The following is a 17,501-nucleotide window of genomic DNA, read 5'->3' on the forward strand; positions in this document are numbered from 1 at the left end:
AAAAAACCCAAAACAAATCAAAACAAAAAAACACCAAAAAAAACCCACCAAAAAACCTTCCCAGAGGCAGAAGCAAAATCAGGTGACCTCAATGGGTTTTACCATCTCTCTTTAGTGTTTGGGCTTTTTTTGTTATTATTTTTTTTTTATGTTTTGAACATCTGAATAATTCACAATATTTTATTTGGAAAAATTCTAATAAAAGGCACATAAGAAAAGTCAACAGCAAGATTCAAAGTTACGGTTGAAGAGGACAAGCATGCTCATTAGCTCCATCATTAATAGCAGGTGTGTAGAATCTTGTCTACCCTCTGTAGATGCCTGCTACATCTCTCATTCCTCCAGAAGAGCCCTAAGCAATGGGCTTAGTCTTTGCTACTCATGTGATGGCTGTTTAAGGGGCCAGTGAAAAAGTGACCTCCAGCAGCACTGGGGCTAATGCATTGCTGGTGTAATGCAGAGAGCATCACACCCAAAATGTCCTAGCCCTGGAGACATGGATACCAATCTAACTGGTCAGAAGGCCAAACTGTCACTCTGTGTTCAGACATCTGTTAATGCTCCTCTCTGCAGGCCACTTCCCTCTCCTTGGCCTCCTGTTTCTGGCCTGGAGTACTATATTACCTTTGCTTTTATTACAAGTAAACAAAATAAAAGGCCTGTTTAAGGTTGCAAAAAATCCTTTCAATCACCAAAGCATTTTCTTGAGTTCTCACTCAGCTTTTATTTATTTATATGCTTGTTGTTTCCATTTCACTTCACTGCGCTGGGTCCTAAACCCTGCTTCAGCAGCTGACTTGGACAAAATATTGATGCTCAAAATTCTATCTACAGTCTTCTAGGGAAGGGTTTGCAGTCCATTTCTCACAGCTCCTCAAACTCTTTCCTTTCTTCCTTAAAGCTCAGTCTCAGTCCCATAGGGGAGTTTATGACTCTACTGGAGAGTTTACAAACTGGGCAGCCCCCATCCCCTGAGCTCATCACAAGCAAGAACATCCCACTGAAAAGCTTTATATGTGTCACTGCAACCTCACTCACTCATTTCTCCAAAGAGTTCATTTGAGGATTTCCTTATCACTTACAAGAAACTTGTTTATAATTTGTGGGAGATTATGCAATAGACACTGGTGGACTTTGAACACTAAAATATTCTGCCTGTCCTAAAAAAAAAAAAGGATGATTGTGTCCTGAGTTAAACTAGAGTCTCAGCTCTGTCCTCTACACAGGACAGAGCCAGCTATCATTATGCATACAGCAACTTCAAAAGAAAGGCCAGATATTTTCCTTGTGAAACAAAGGCCATTAGTAGCAAAGAAATAGTTAAAGTATAAAGCCAAGACATAACATGGAAGCAAAGGTGTGTCTAGTGGTGTGCTTATGTAGAACAAAAGGGTAAACACAGCTTCCTTTCAGCTCCTGCCACAAAACTGGCTTCTGTGCTCATTACCCACTAATGCTCATTGGCTTTCAATGGAAAGTGAAGTAACCAGCAAATGTCTTCAAATTTAAAGGTTTAAGACATCCAAATTCTATGCAGTCATGAGCTGTTCCTTTCTCCCTGCTTTAATTGTGTGGATTTTTTTTCAAAATGACATTGTAAGTCCACTGGCGCATGCTCTTGTCCTTGTGAAGAAAGCTGGCTTCAAGGTCACCTACGGCATACAAGGATGCTCCCCCTGAGGAAAGGATGTCTGTCACAGGAGAGGATTCTCTGTTACAGAAAGCAAAGATGACTCAGAGACCACAAATGCTGATCTTGCTCTAAACTCTGGATCTATGGTAACGTGGGAAAGGATTTGTGGTCTGCATCTGAATGTTCGGAAATTCAAGAGTCATTATTCAAATCTGTCATTTTCTACCCTACATGTCCACTCACCCTGCATATTTCTAAGAGTCTAAATTACTGTGACAAAGTGCAGGGCTGGCTTTCATTTAATCAATATTATTTATATTAAATTACTGAGGTACTGAACACTATTTTAGCAGTCAACAACATGACAGTTGATAGCTGTGTCCTGATGGCTTCTTCTGTTTGTGCAAAAAAGGCTGTTTTGTAAGTACAGCAAAAATGGAGAGAAGATAGGAAACACACAGGCTGACAAATCCCTGAACACTGAGATTTTTTCTATCAAAAAAAAAAAAACCAAACCCAAACCAAAAGACAAAACCAAAAAAAAAATACCCCCCAAAACCATAAAGTATTTCTGTTTCGCCCTTGTGCTTGAAGCTACAAAGGTGGATGCTATCTTTCCTGCCCTAACAAATGTAAAGCTGCAAAGGATAACATCCACTGAGTTGAGGGATAGCTTTAGGGAAATGTCCTGTGCTATTTTTCATGTCAAAAAGTACTTTATTCCACAAATATTTGACGGAATGACAAGGTATATCCAGTACGTAAAAGAAATGAATCTAAGGGTCATGGAATTAACCATTAGGAAAACTATGACACCTAAGGGCACAGTAGTACAATCATAATTTTGGGTAGGTTACACAAGTGTAGACCCTACCAAAATTTGTGGAAACCACAGCTAGAAGGCTGAAAGCAAATCTATTAACACTTTGTTCTTGTCTACTTCTAGACAACCCATATCCAGTTCAGTAATTTACTTAAGAATCACTGAAAAATTATGGACATTTGTCACAACAGTTTAAAATTATGAAATTCCAAGAGATTCACTACATCCACCACCACTAAAAAAATAATTTCAGTTTCTTGTTGACCTATGTATTTCATGTGCAACATGATTTTACCCATCAGGGAACTACTGAGTGAGAAGCCACACCAACACAAAACACACAGTTCTAGAGCATTAAAGCCTAGTTTACTTTCATTTCTGTTAATGTTTATAATTGTGTCACCTACTGAGCTGGGTTTGTCGGCTCCCTACCCCTGCCCCACCTCCTCAGCATTTTTTTTTTTTTTTTTTTTAATCCATGAAAATTATAACAGACTTACTGCAGCAGTAAAGACAAACATTTCAATAGGCAGAGGTCAAGATAGTACAAGGTTATTATATCAAGGGCAATACTGATATTGCCACACTGAACACACTTCACTAATAATTGTATGCATGTATTACTATACAACAATGTTACATAAATCGCTCAGCATAGCCAAGCAATTACTACTATGGGAACCCTTATATTTTTTATTTACCTGACATTTTGTACCTATATGGTTTAATTGTTGTATTAAAATATTTTAAATTTTCTCTGCTTTATGTTGTAGTTTTACAGTATACTGTGGCTTACTCCTGTACACTCCACTATTGTCACTACCAAATATGGAGAATATGGGATGTTTTTACTAGAGAAGGTAAACTTTAGGAGATTTCCCAAGTTCTCAGTGACAAGTGACTTGAAACTTGAGAGAATTACCAATGAAAAAATTTGGGCATTTATGTCATAATAAATAGAAACAGCTTCACAAACTCTTCTAAAGCTTTTAAAAAGCTCAGTATGTGTGTTCTATTTTATAACAATAAAAGCAGCTCAAAGCTGAAAGTTTGGACATATCCTCATAAACCAATGATTCAAATTTCCATTTAATCATGAGGAGTTAGTGTAAAAGGAAGATGCAAAATGCTACCAGGTGCAAATTAAGCAACTAATCTTTTAAGGAAGAATTACTATACAGAATTTGCATCCCAAAATCCCAGATTCAAGTATTTACAAAAAGTTCTGAAAAAGAACAACAAAAATTATCATCATCAAACCAAATAATGCCCAGTTATATATCCTTAAAACTAAAATCATATTAATGGCATATCCCTGATAACAAAGCACAAATTCATAAAATGTTCATCTTACAGAAAGGAAAGAAAAAGGAATTCTCATCTGTGGAAGTCCAATGAATAAGTCCATATTACTTACAAATACCCACTCCAATGATGAGGCTCTGCTGTTTATAGTTCTTCCGTGCTGGTGCTATAGAGGACTTCTAACGTTTTAAGCAGTTACTTAGTGTTTTGCTGAGAAACAAAGGCCAAACCTTCAGCAAAGTAAGACAACTTAGATATCTTCACAGCTGATGTAAGCTGACCCATTTTATTTTACTGCACACCACCTCTTTTTTGGTTCAGCTGCTGATGCAGTAAGTTCATATCCACAATAAAAGACCTGATGAAATCAAGCAGAAGAGAACGCAAAAGCACTTTCCCTCCCTAACACCACTTGTGGCTTTCTGGATATGTCTGAAAGATGGGCACTTCTCTCTCTCCCCGCTCCAGAGACACAATAGTAATATATTCTGACCTACGAATCTGAAATGGAATTGTGATTTCACAACATATGCCAGATATCAAAAAAACAACTGGGCCCTAGCATGTTGGTGACCTGTTTATACTAGAGTCCATTTCTGTTTCTGTAGTTTGTGAGCCACAAAGTCATCTAGAAAGCAAAACAATTGAAAGTCATCCACTCACAGAGAGCACTGTTAGGCATTCCCTTAGAGTTAAAAATAGTCTTGCTTCAGAGTAAGGATCTTTCTAATCCCAATATCTAAAACCCATGGAAGTAAACCGTGTATCCCTAAATAAACGGAATACAAGAGACTCAGAATTATGCATGAATTAGATGCAGGAGGTGTTAAATGCAGGGCAAATTACACTGGACTTAATATTTTAATTCAAACTATGATACTTTACTTTCTTCCAAAGCTCAGGTCTTACTCTCTTCCCTGATGAATCCTGTTGGTCTGTCTTCTCTTCCTCTACTTCACCTACTGAGGGCTTTTGAATTCAGGAAATATTAATTTAGGATCTTTCCAGAACTAGACAGCTTTACTTCAGTTTGGCGAAGTCCAGCACTGAAAGATATTTTTGCATTTTAAAGGCCTGAAAAATCTATTGCTGACCCGACCTATGATGATTGCAGATGAATTCTGATCCACATCTATTTACCAGCATGTTTGAATTAGTGAACTCAGTCAATGAAGAAGAGAACACTAAAATTTATGGTTTTTCTCAGAATTTCTAAAGAATACCATTTCTCAACCATCTAGCACAAAATAAAATATACATGGTATCCAAAAAAAAAAAAAAAAAGGCAAAAAAAAAAAAGCTGAGTTTCAGTTGAAATTACTCATGATTATGGATCAAAAATACCATAATTAAATCCATCTGCACATACTATTTCACTCAAAAGTTTAATAAGCTGTACTGGGCCTGGCTGGGATTGATTTAATTGTCTTCATAGCAGCCTATAATGGTGGTGCATTTTGAGTTTGAGAATTTGTGATTAAAAGCTAAAACAGTGTTGATAACACACCAGTATTTTGGTTATCACTGAGCACTGCTTGTACAGCATCTTGGGGTTTTTGTGGGTTTTTTCCTTTTCTTCTTCTCAATCTGCTCCCTCAGACAAGTAGGCTGGGAGTGTGAAAGAAACTAGGAACAAGCACAGCCAAGACATATGACCTAAACTTCCCAGAGGGATACTTCAAACCACACAACCATGTGCTACCCAGTAAAAGCTCAGCAAAAGGAGGAGGAAGGGAGAACCTTTGGGGCTACAGCATTCACCTTCCCCAGGAATTGTTAGGCATGATGTTGCCTTGTTTTCTGCAAAGTGACTAAACCTCTGCATGTTGATGAAAAGTAGAAAGTGAACACCTTATATTGGTTTGCTTCTGCTTGCAGCTTTGTCTCACCTATTAAACTGTCTTTATCTTGAGTTATCTCACTCTTGCCCCTCTGAGTCTCTCCCCCTGCAGAGCTTGACTTAATGAGTAAGTAACTGGTGGAGGCTTAGCCTCCAAATGGGGTCAACCTACCACATAAGAAAAAATAAACCAAATAAATAGACTTTGTTTTACATATAAGGCAGACATGCATGATTATTGACTCCAGTTTTAGATTGGAAACTAGAACTACATCAAGTTATCTGAGATGGAAAACAGCAGAGAACCTGTCCAGCCAAGAAGGAAGAAAAAAAATGGCATTGAAGTCTCTCAATGTCATTCATTAAATTTGTCATGGCTGATAAAGGTTTTAGAAGACAATATCTGCTCCCAGGCAGCCCTAATCATTAAGAAAATTAATAAGTAACAGGCAGAAAACTAAAATTAAGTGCAGAGCATGTTGGACACATTCAAACAAAGGAAAAAGCTTTCCCTGAACATTAACATACTGATGAGGAAGAAAGAGGAAACAGTGTAAGAACAATACATAAAATTCCCTATTAAAATCTCTCCTCTTTCTGGCTGGCAGAAACCTTTTTTTTTAGAAGAAAAACTATGGCCACAGCTGGAAGACCTTAGGAAGAAAACTTTCTTGCATGAGCACCTAATTGATTAATACTAGACACTCACAGTATATTTATTACTTCTGCTGCCGAAGTTTTGCTCTCTGTTGTAAGACACTTAACACTCTGGTGCCAGCAGAAATCAGACTGGCACCTCAGAAAATATTTACTCACAGTTTGTTGTTAAAAAGAACTCAAAGCAAATAAACCAACAAATCCTGAGCACTCAACAACTTGAATTTTTACATAGGCTGATTGTGCATAGCCAATGCATGTGCATCATATGTTCAGGTATACCTTTATTCAAATCTAAGCTACAAAATGGATATTGCAGTGACAACATAGACCCTACCTCATGGTACTTTGCATAGAGAAATATTTACAATAACTTCTGCCTTAATAATGAGGAAGTTATCAGGCGTCTGAACTTTATCATTTCAATATCTAAATATATAAGGGGTGGGGAAGGAGTCCAGAAGTCATGTGAGGCACAGGGAAGAAGGAAGTCTCAAAACATGTTGCATTGTTTGCTAAAATTAACAGATCATAACAAAAACGGAAAAAAACAGATAATTTTGTAATCCTCATAGCGAAATCTGGCTCTGATCCACTGCACACAGTTAATGAATACATTACAAATGTGCATAATTTTGAGCATTTAGCAAAAAATTAGTATTGGCTCCCTAGAAGCCACCCACTTCAGTGTCATTCTCCATAAGCTGTGCTACATCTAACTGTTCTAAAACAAATGAATCAAGACATGCTCTTGGGTGTTCTGCAGCTTCTCCACTAATTAATTCAGACCTTTCTTCACTTGCATTTGTAAGAGAATAAGCAGGCAAAAAGTTTTGGGTATTTTTGTCTCTATAGCTTGTCTCATCATGCAGCTGAGTGTGATTTAGCCCATGCATGTACAGTCAGCAAGCAGAACAAAACTGCTGACCACCCACAAATACTGAAATCAATAGAAATTGCAGGGACATTGTGACTTTCAGACACAGCTTATCCTTCTTCAGAAGCCTAGTCATAGGTAGAAGGCCTTACTCTGAAGCTGTGTAAGAAACATTTCTGAACTGGTGGGTTACATCTGTTTTATTTCCAGAGGGCAGAATCAGACACACTGTACCAAACAGGCCAAGTCCCAGGGCAGGGTGAGAAGGAAAGAAGAAAACCTCTGTCTCAAGATGAGTAAAGTTCAGAGGAATCATGAACCCATTTGCACACACAGGTAGCAAATCCACGGCTGGCAAAGCTATTCTATGAGCAACACAGCAATTCATGCTGCAAATTAACAGGTCCAGCAGAGGTTCCCAGAGAAGAAAAACTTTTATCTAGCTTGGATGAAATTGGAGCTTTTGGCATTCAAGGACAGTGCAATGAAGATATCCTATAAGTTTTGTCCTTATTCCATCTCCTGTTAAGCACTGCCATCAGATGGGCAGGAGAGATGCATGGTAGCCATAGCACAGAGGTCACAAGCATTTTCAAAGCTGAAAAGGTCAGGCTGTACAGGCCATCTTCCTTCATCATTACTGCCAGAGGTTGAGATGTCTCTGTTTTATTGAGATGAGTACTAAAAAGGGAACGTGATTGTTGACCTGTTTAAGGAAAGGCCCTTGTATACAGTACAAGGACTGTAGTTAACACTGCAAAACATGCGACATCATCAAAGAAAGTAAAGGAGTCAAGAGGGAAGTCTAAGATCTGAAGGCATTGAATGCTGTTTTTCAGCAAGTTCTCCTGATTTGGATTCCATCCCTTTCCCAGCACAGGGCTAAACTGAGAAGCAGGAATACAAGACGCAGTAGATTCCCTTCACAGCACAAACAGCTAGCATATGTCTCAGGTAGTAGAAAGTACCTGTCAAACAAAACTGAAAGATATTTTCAACAGTGTCACCAAAATACTCTGTTGAGACAGAAGATGCAGAACCTGGTAACAGGTTTTGGGTTCGGTTTTTTTGTTTGCTTTCTTTTTTCAGTAAAGTTTGAATTCATTGCTTTTAGAGGAAAATAGGAATGGACCCCCAAATGACCCCACAAGAAAGACAACTTGTGGCAGGGAGCAGCAGAAGAACAGTGGCTGCCCATGGGTCTATGCGTGCCCATCCCGCCACCCCAGCCATGAGCAGGGCAGCTACAGGGCACCAGGGAACCCCCAGCTCTGGGCACTCCCTGGGGATGGGACAAAGATGAGCTGGGATGTGGGCCCAGCTTGGTGGGGCCCATGACTGGGCACAGCAGGGCTCCATCAAGCTGGAGACCAGACTCTGCTGTGGCATTACTGAGGCACAGCTGGGCAGGGACAGTCAAGGCTGCTGGCAGCCCTAGGGCCATCACCACTTGTACAGCACCATCAGCAAGAACTGTAAACAAGGAACACATTGCAGATTTTGGTTTAAATTTTCCAAGTTTCACAGCTACCTAAAAAAAAATTGACTTGCTACTTGTAAACCCTGTAACATTTCGCTACAGGTCCTCACATTTTTTACACTAGAGTAAGAAGTGCACTGATTAACAGTGGTTTTAGTGAAAGGCAAGGTCTCATTGGAGCCTAGAAGTAGAAAAATTGCTGTAAGGCTGAACAAGGAATATGTGGGCTGCTGAACGAGACAGGTGATTTAGCAACAGCAGGCACAAATAACATCAATGTATTTAATGTCATCTGTCTCAGCCTTCACTAAGGTCTACCATACATCTGTGATTAGTTAAAGGGACAGTGGGGATCTACCGGCAATTCATTAGGACTCTGGGATTAATTGAGAGAATTCAACACACACAAGCTCATGGGATCCAGCAGGCTGTATCCTTGCAAGGCTGCTCTCTATTATCTTTGAAAGCTCATAGAGATCAAGCAGTCTCGCATAACTGGAGGAGGGCAGACGTTGTATCAATCTTCAAGAAAGTCAAGAGGTAAGCCCAGGGAACTTGAAGTCTCACTTTGATTTCTGGGGAAAAAAAAATCACAAAGCAAGTCTTTTTCAAGAGTGTTTCTGGGCACATGAAGTACATAAGGTGAGAAGTAGATAAGGTGACCCTCTATTTAGCATAGATTGTCATCTAAGATAAGATTACTAGATTTGGGGATGAAGGGAGAGCAGTGGATGTCATTTACTTTCATCTTCGGAGATGTTTGACTCTCACAACATTCTTACATGCAATTTATGATGTTATGATCTGTATTGGTAGACAATTAGATCATGAGAAAACCTGCCTGAATGATCAGTTTCAGAAGACAGTAGGTAGCCTGTCCTACTGTATCTGGAGGCTAGCAACAAGTGGAGCACCACTGAGGTCTATCCTGGAACCTGTCCTTTCTAATATACCTATCACTGACTTGGAGGTAAGTCAGTTTCATCAAGTTTGCACATGGATCAAGGAGAAAGAGCTGATGTGCTTAAGAGCAGGGCTTTGTTAAAAGGAATCTAGACAGACTGGAGGAATAGGCCAGCAGGAACTTTATTAATTTCAAAAATGAAAAATTCAAAGTCCTGCACCCAGGAAGAAATGAGCCCGTGCACAAAGGCAGGCAGGGGAGTGATACGCTGAGAAACAGCCGTACTGGAAAAGACCCTGGGCAGACAGCCAACAGCATACCCTGGTAGCCAAAGAAAAGTAAGAGCATCCTAGGTTGTACTTTCATAGCTAGTAGACAAAAGAACTTCATAAGCCACAGCTCAAATACCGTATCCACTTCCCCCCCTCAATACACACATTGAGGCATTGGAGCAAGCTCAGCAGAGTTCAGCGGAGAGCTACTAAGACACTCAGGGGTCTGGAGAAATCACCCTGTTATCAGAAACTGAGCTAATTTGGCTTGTTCAGCCTGGAGACAAGGCTTCAGAAGAAACTAGCTGCAGCCTACTAATATTTACGTGGAGGTCACAGACTATGGAGACAGGTTCTTCAAAATGATGCATGATGGGAAGAAGAGAGACTGGGTGAAGGGATTTTTTTTTTTTTTCACTACAAGGGCAGAAACTCATAAGAACAGGTTACTCAGAGAAGTTGTGCAGTCTCCTTCCTTGGAGATTTTTAAGTATACAAAGTATAAAAAAATTCCAAGTAATCTGGTTTGCTCTCATAGCTGATCCTGCTTTAAACATGAGGTTGGACTTGAGACCTGTTTATGTTCCTTCCAAAATCAATTATCCTGTGATGCTATGATGATATTTTCTGTCCAGTACAGAAGGTCTCAATCTCCTTGTGTTACGGCTTTAGACTCCACGTAAGCATGCCTTTTCCAGAATATGCTACAGCACACAACCCCGTGACCAATCAAAATTGGAAATCACAGCTGAATCACAGAATCGCAAAAGTGTTAAGGTCAGAACGGACCTCTTAGAAATGTCTAGTCAAATCCTTCTGCTCAAGTTGGGTCAGGTAGAATAGGCTTCCCAGGAAAAGCAACATATGCAGAGAATTTTTTCACTCACTCTGCTATTAAAGTAAATTTCTCTCCTCTTCGGAAACTCTTATTTAGAACAAAACAATTCAAAAAGCCAGGGCATCCAGTGACTTCTTTACCTGCAAATACCAACACAGAAATCAATCAATCGTCTCATCTGAAGAGCACTAAAAATACACTAAGAATTCCTAACAAACTTGGTGAAGTCCCAGTACTGTGAGAGTCTGACAGAAGATGACTAAAGCAAAGACATATATTCTATGAACTGGTCTTAGGCAGGTTTTCAAAGGCTTATTTTCTTTTAACTCATTGAAACATGTCTGTAGCATATGTAAGTGCGTTTAGTAGAGCAACTGGAAATAAACAGTGGTATGGATCCCCAGGCTGGAATTGTCAAATGCTCTAATAGCACAGTAGATTGAGACTTTTTTGAATTTGAAATGTTACCTGGGACTTAATACCCATTTGTGCATTTGTCTTCATACATTCTGAATGATAGTTTCTGCTCACCTTAATACTAGCATAGGAGAAAGTAAAAAAAAGAAAAATTGAACAATATGGAGGAAGGACTTTGGAGTTTCCCTAGTTACTTGCAAATGTGAATTTTAAATATACTACAGAATAAAATTACACCTTTCTATATATTGAAACAGTATACTTCTCCCTCAAATAGGGTTACAGTTTCTCACCTGAAGCACCAAATGATTTACTTTGCAACTGATTAACTTTTAATTTCATGATCTCTAGCCAATATTTCACCTAAAATAGAGAAAGTTATCATTGTTCTTATTAAAGATCTGGAGATTTACTCTTTTGCTTTCACAACTCAAGAACTATAGTTATAACTGAAATGTCAATGAATTCTTCTGTATATACCATGTAGTATAATGTTTCCTAAGTGAATTATAAATACAGACTTTATATTTCTCCTAGGACTCCTTTCAAAGGTAGCTAAGTTTCCTAAGGTGTCACTTTATTCCTGGATAAATCTTACCTTAGCCAAACAACTACTAATGTCTAGCATATATGCAGTTATCTCTCTTCCTCATTAAAATAGAAGTTATGTGTACCAATTAAGCAGCTTATCCCTGTTTCTCTCCTCTGGACATGAAATACCTCTGCTGCCTGTAGAACATTGCATTCACATGCCTTTGTCTCAAAGAGATTACATACTTTTCCCACTAACTCACATTAAAATAAAAGGAATTAGATTTTCAAGTATGTGAAGGATAAAAAGTTAATTGGGAATAATCAGAGATTTACCAAGTGACAAACCTGATTGCCTTCTACGATGAAATGATGAGTGCATGGACCTGGGGAGAGCACTGAATATGATCCACTTTGGCTTTCATAAGGCTTTTGACACAATCTTCCACACAAGCTCAGAAAGTTGGGAAACTATGGGCTGACTGAACTGTTAGATATATTGAAATCTGCCTGGACACTGGGCTCACAGTAATCAATGGCTCAAAGTCCAGCTGGCAGTCAATAACACAATGAGAATCAGGGAGTTTGTTCTGGGTCTGACATTGTTTCTGATCTTCATCAGCAACCTGGGTCGTAAGTAGAATACACTTACTAGAAAATGCAAGGGCAGTACCAAACAGAGGAAAAGTTAATGCATTGAGCAGTAGAGTCCTAATTCACAGCAGTTTGAGAAACCTGTGAACTAGAACAACAGGAATTTCCCAAAGCTTAATAAGCAGAACTGCAATGTTCTGCATTTGGGGAAGAATAGCCTCACACACAGTTACAGCTAGAAAGTGGCTGCCTGACTGACAGCCCTGCTGAAAGTACCAGAGACCACAGTGGGTGCCAATGTGAATATGAGCCATGGTGCAGTTTCCCTGTGAAGCTGGGAAGGCAGTACTGGGCCACATTGGGGAAGGCACAGCCAGCAGGTCAAGAGAGCTCCTGCACTGAAGAGACTGTGTCTGGAAAGCTGTGCTCAGTTTGGAGCTCTGCCATTCATGAAGGACAATAAGGAGCTGAGCAAGGTCCAGTAGAAGGCTATAAGGACGGCCATCTCTTGGCCCCTTAGAAGCAATTGAGAGAGCTGGGCTTGTTTATTCTGGCAAAGAGATCTAATAACAGCTTACAGCTGCTTAAGAGGTCGCTCCAGTGATGAGAGACAAACTGGAGTTACAACAGATAAAGAAAAAACACCTCCCTAACCAGGTTCCAGCAGACGGAATAGAATAAACATTTTTTTTGGTTACATAACCCAAGACAAATGCGATTCTGGGACCTTCTATAATGTATTAAACATATTTGTTTTTACAGTCTTGGCACCTTCAACACAGTTTTTCCTGCTGTTGGTCAGTGTTTTCATACAATAAAAAAATTATAAATTGGTATGTAAAATGCATAATTTGTAGGACCCACCTTATCTCTTTCAGCAAAACAGTTCTCTTTTTAATCATTCCACTTAAATCAATCCACTCATCTTTAACAAAGCTAATGAGCTACTTAGTACTGCTGCTGCAGCCATTCAGACTTCAATAGGATATAAAGCAACATATTGAGAGAAAACAGGAATAAAAAAGCCCACTTGTGGTGGAACTATAAAACGGTTAATAGAAAAATCCCGGGAACTCATAGAGAATACTCAGAATTCGTAAAAAGTACTGACTTAGCTGCATGTGCCTATATCAATAAATTAAAGGCAAGGGAAGGGCTCAAATACCAACCTCCACTCATCCATAACATTTAACTGCTAACTTGTATACTCCATCAACAGTTGGCAATTAATATTCTCCCAGACAGTGGGAGATTAAGTACAGTCTGCAGGATAAGAGGTCAGGGACAGTGTGTTGTGAATGCATAAATGCACCATGGTCCTATTCTATTTTCTACCACAGGCGTAACCCTTGAGTCTTCAAGAAAGCTGTTCAAAACAAGAATCAGCATTACACTCTCCTGTGCCTCAGAATCAGAATGGATATCAAAACCACAGATGGTATGAGGTAGCACCAATACAACTAGTTTGTCATTACTCCAGAATTAGTTCTCCAGTGGTCTTTCTGACAGTATACTGCTCCTTCAAGGAGCAGTATGTCTGGCATTCATTGCTGTAACCACAGCTGACAAAACATTCCTGATAAGTCAAAAATGCAGAGCCTGGGTACTGTACTGCTGACAGTGCAGCCACAGCAAGAAAGAGCAACCTCACTGGGTAGAGTTTTTAACCAGTTTCCATTGTGTGGCTTTCCTGCTGCAGCAGTAATATTGACAGTACCTGAGCTCAGCAGCTTTGAGCTAACTCAACTCGTTCACCCCAGCTGCAGCTGCTATAACACAGGAATACCACAAAGTCCAGCTTTCAAAAGCCAGGGATCTTCAAAAGGTTTCTCTCAGCTACTGGCCAGCCCTGGAGTCTAGGCTGGTTGGAGCTCACGGGGCACACAGAGAACAGCTCACAACCTGCCTTTGTGAAACAGAAGCTGGGGTGATGTGAAGCCCCCACAGCACTGACAGAGGTCCTCAGTGGCACCTCCTCAGGTCCAAACTGTACCCAAATACTGAGCACACCCAGGGGGTCAGCCCCACAAGTGAACAGGAAGGTACAAGATTCCCCCTTCAATCACATCAGAGGGTTTTTCTCCAGTGAAAAAAGGAGGGCAGAGGGGAAGTAGTTCTAACCATGTGGATATACAATCATACAACCTCAGCAGGAAAAGCATTAATGTCCTCCCAAAGCAGAACATCCAGATCAACATGGTATTCCTTAAAAAGTATTGCAGCACCCCTACCTGAAACCAAACCTGAGCAGGTTTGAGCAGCAATAAAGGCAAATTCTGTCTGTGATACTGATATGAACAATCCACTTCCTAATAATATGTCTATAATCATAACAGAAAAATACTCCATGCCGCATAATCCCATCAAACCAGTGAAATTCAGTAAACAGTACATGACTGGGTTTAACTGTCTCGAAAAAAAAGAATCCAGCACTGCCAAGTATTTTAACTTCTGGCCCTTAACACTCTAAAGAGCTTTCAGGCTGATGCCTTCAATAAGTCATCTCCTGAAGTTCTCATAATAAAGTTTTTATTACTTTCCTGTAAATAGATTAAAACAAGCCATGCCTCTGAGTTAGGAACAAGCACCAGAAGTGCTTGATCTTTTCATTTTCCTTCTAATAAAATAAAACAAAGTGATTCTATGCAAAAATGGGGAAAAATGCAACACACCTAGAATTCCAATTGGCATCACCACATTTGAGTAGCAGAGGCTACTCAAGTGTTTTGCTTATAATACTAAGAGAAAGAAAAGAAGAAAAGTTATATTTCACTCAGTGGAGACTGGTAGTCCCCTCACAAAAAAGCCCCCCTCATTTAAGGTCACATGGAACTATATTGTTAAGTCTTAAAGAGCTGCCTTAGTGAAACATTTGTTTCTCAATTGGATCAGACTAATTTGACTTAAAGTAAGTAGGAGGTATGGTTTAATTAGCACTATTGCATATACTCTACACCAGACTAAATTTTCTTCTCAGCATCAGGCAGAACTCATTAAAAAAGAGAACTCAACCTTTTGCTCATAATTGCCTTTGGTAGACCAGCACTTGAGACAATTTCCTAATTGCAGAAGAGGAACTGCACAAAGCTACCATTCAAATGCATATATTAATTTAGTTTTATTTTCTGCTCAGCCTTCCAAAACTAATTATTTAACACTGAGGTTAGGAAATTGGAGAGTGAGCCTCAAGAGGGATGGGGCAGAGGGTCTCCTAAATAAATTGCATTTGAACCTTGATGTGGAAGGATAATTCTAAGAAACAACTTGCAAGATTGAATAAGAAAAACTGCCCCCTAAAAAAGCCCTATAAAGGGCATGCAGTTCAGGATTGTTTTTGTCTTCACACAGCTGCCTTATGAGATTGGAGTGTTACATGGCAAACAACATTCACTTCTAAAAATAAAAGCAAACACAAAAGTAAAGTCTTGTCTATGGAAAAATAAAGAGATTTGACATAGCATCAGGTTTTGAGTTGGTACAACCAAATACAACTCAGATTTGCTCTGTGGCAGCCAATAGAAGACATGAAAGCAATCACTGAGATCACCTCTGATGAAGAGAGGAAGAAAATCCACAGAGAGAAGCATAAAAGGAGGGTTTCCTGCTCTGAATTTATTACCCAGAAGGTACACGCTGACCCACACATACTACAACATGCACACAAGAAACTGTATGGAGCCCAACATTTTAAATTAAATCTTAAAACAGACTTCATGAATGTGAAGAAACTGCTTTCACAAAACATCATTCATCATCAACTTAATGACCAGGACAAAATTCATGTATCAATGTTCCTGCTGGGTACCCATAATCTGGACGGTATCTCAAGGAAAGGGCAATAGACTTATTTGTTGTAGCTGAGACAGCCACTGCACTCAAAGGGCTTCTTTAAAAACCTCAGGGGGCTCCAAGTATCAGCACATATTATCTAGAAGTCTTTCATACTTTCTCTACTTAGCTATCCTATGGGCAGCTCCACACAACTCTGGCTTTTTCTCTCCTTCTTCTCTCTTCCTTCTGCAGCCCCAGGTCACTGCTTCATGTCCCTCACACGGCCACCTAACCCTGTCTGTCCCTTGTACAGTAGCTTACCTTACCTGTCCTTCACACAACCTCCTGTCCCTTCATCCTCACAGCACAGCCAGGAGACTCGAACTGGCTGACTACCAACTAACTCACTCTTATATCACAGCCAGCTGTGAGGGCAAGACTTACCACTCTTTGGTAATTAACACAGATGCAATATATCAGAGGTAAGATTGCCTTTAGCACTAGATCTGTCTTACCACACTTACTAAATTCATCATGTCAACCTAATACTTCCTATTGCACAAAGAAATGCTCACACCAAATTTAAGACTTGCTTTGACTATGCTTAGAGCACAGCCAAAGATCAAATGAAAGAATGTTGATAGGACAGAAATGAGCTTGACAGCGCTTCTGAGAGAATCCTCAGCATCTTCCAAGATGTACCTCTAAGTCGGCAGGTTTTCTAGGGATTAATATCCATGTTGTCTTGCATACAGTAAAGCTTTCATTTGCATAATCTAGCAAATCTCTGTCCTACTGTCATTCTACTGTGCAGATCTCCATAAACCCCATTTACTGTTACTCCGGCTGCATCCTAGATGGGAAGCTACTATTAAGAAAAATTATAAACACTTTCTAAAAAGGTCACTTTCTCTCTGCTACATTACTTTTGATAGCATCTTGACTTGTAAATTTTTTGACAATAAATTCCTGTTCCACTGTATAACTTTAAGAAATGTGGTTTTTTTGATAATAGAAAGAAACAAGTTAATATGTAACCTTGTTCATTTTACCAGGTGCAGCAGAATCCTGAAACAGTAACACAGAGTACAAAGACTGATGAGAGAGTCAGCACTGTGGCTAGATAATACCACCGGAAATCTTCAGATATAGTCTCATTGGAGCACAGGAATCCTGTTTCTCAAAAAAGCACTGCCAAAATCCCACACAAATTCTATCTTGTACCTTAACTGTCCCAAAACAGCACAAGACAGCAGAAATCTCTAACAATATACTACTTAAATTTTAGTAAATAATTTTATCAGCCTTACACAATCAAACTATTTTTCATTTCACCTCATTAATTCTAGTTTTTCTTTACCACATCTTTCATACAACCTCCAACCAATCCATTCATAAAATAATTACACTGTCCTATGACAAAAACCTTGGATTTACCCAGTAAAAATAATTACTAGTCAGAAAACCTATGGTTTGATAGTATTTTCATTTAGTTTAGCATATCTTTCCTTTAGTTTCATCCTTGATTGAGATAAAAGAGGTCCTTATTCAGAGCAACA

The 17,501-nt window shown here is 39.4% G+C and overlaps 1 long non-coding RNA gene across 2 annotated transcripts in view; it reads right to left on the bottom strand.

Moving 5' to 3' along the window:
* LOC136302473 (uncharacterized) overlaps nt 1-16,319 on the bottom strand; it is a 71,234-nt gene extending 54,915 nt beyond the window's left edge. Inside the window, exons 1-2 of one of the 2 annotated variants that reach the window (XR_010724068.1) lie at nt 16,269-16,319; nt 10,679-10,769 (exon numbers count right to left, since the gene is read on the bottom strand). This is a non-coding gene — a long non-coding RNA (uncharacterized lncRNA). The remainder of the gene's footprint in view (nt 1-10,678; nt 10,770-16,268) is intronic. The other variant, XR_010724067.1, reaches the window with a different exon arrangement.
* Between the last annotated feature and the right edge of the window lie 1,182 nt (nt 16,320-17,501).

Source organism: Chamaea fasciata, unplaced genomic scaffold (genome assembly GCF_029207755.1).
Source record: "Chamaea fasciata isolate MVZ Bird 193981 ecotype frontalis unplaced genomic scaffold, bChaFas1.0.hap1 SCAF_1, whole genome shotgun sequence".
NCBI lineage: Eukaryota > Metazoa > Chordata > Aves > Passeriformes > Sylviidae > Chamaea > Chamaea fasciata.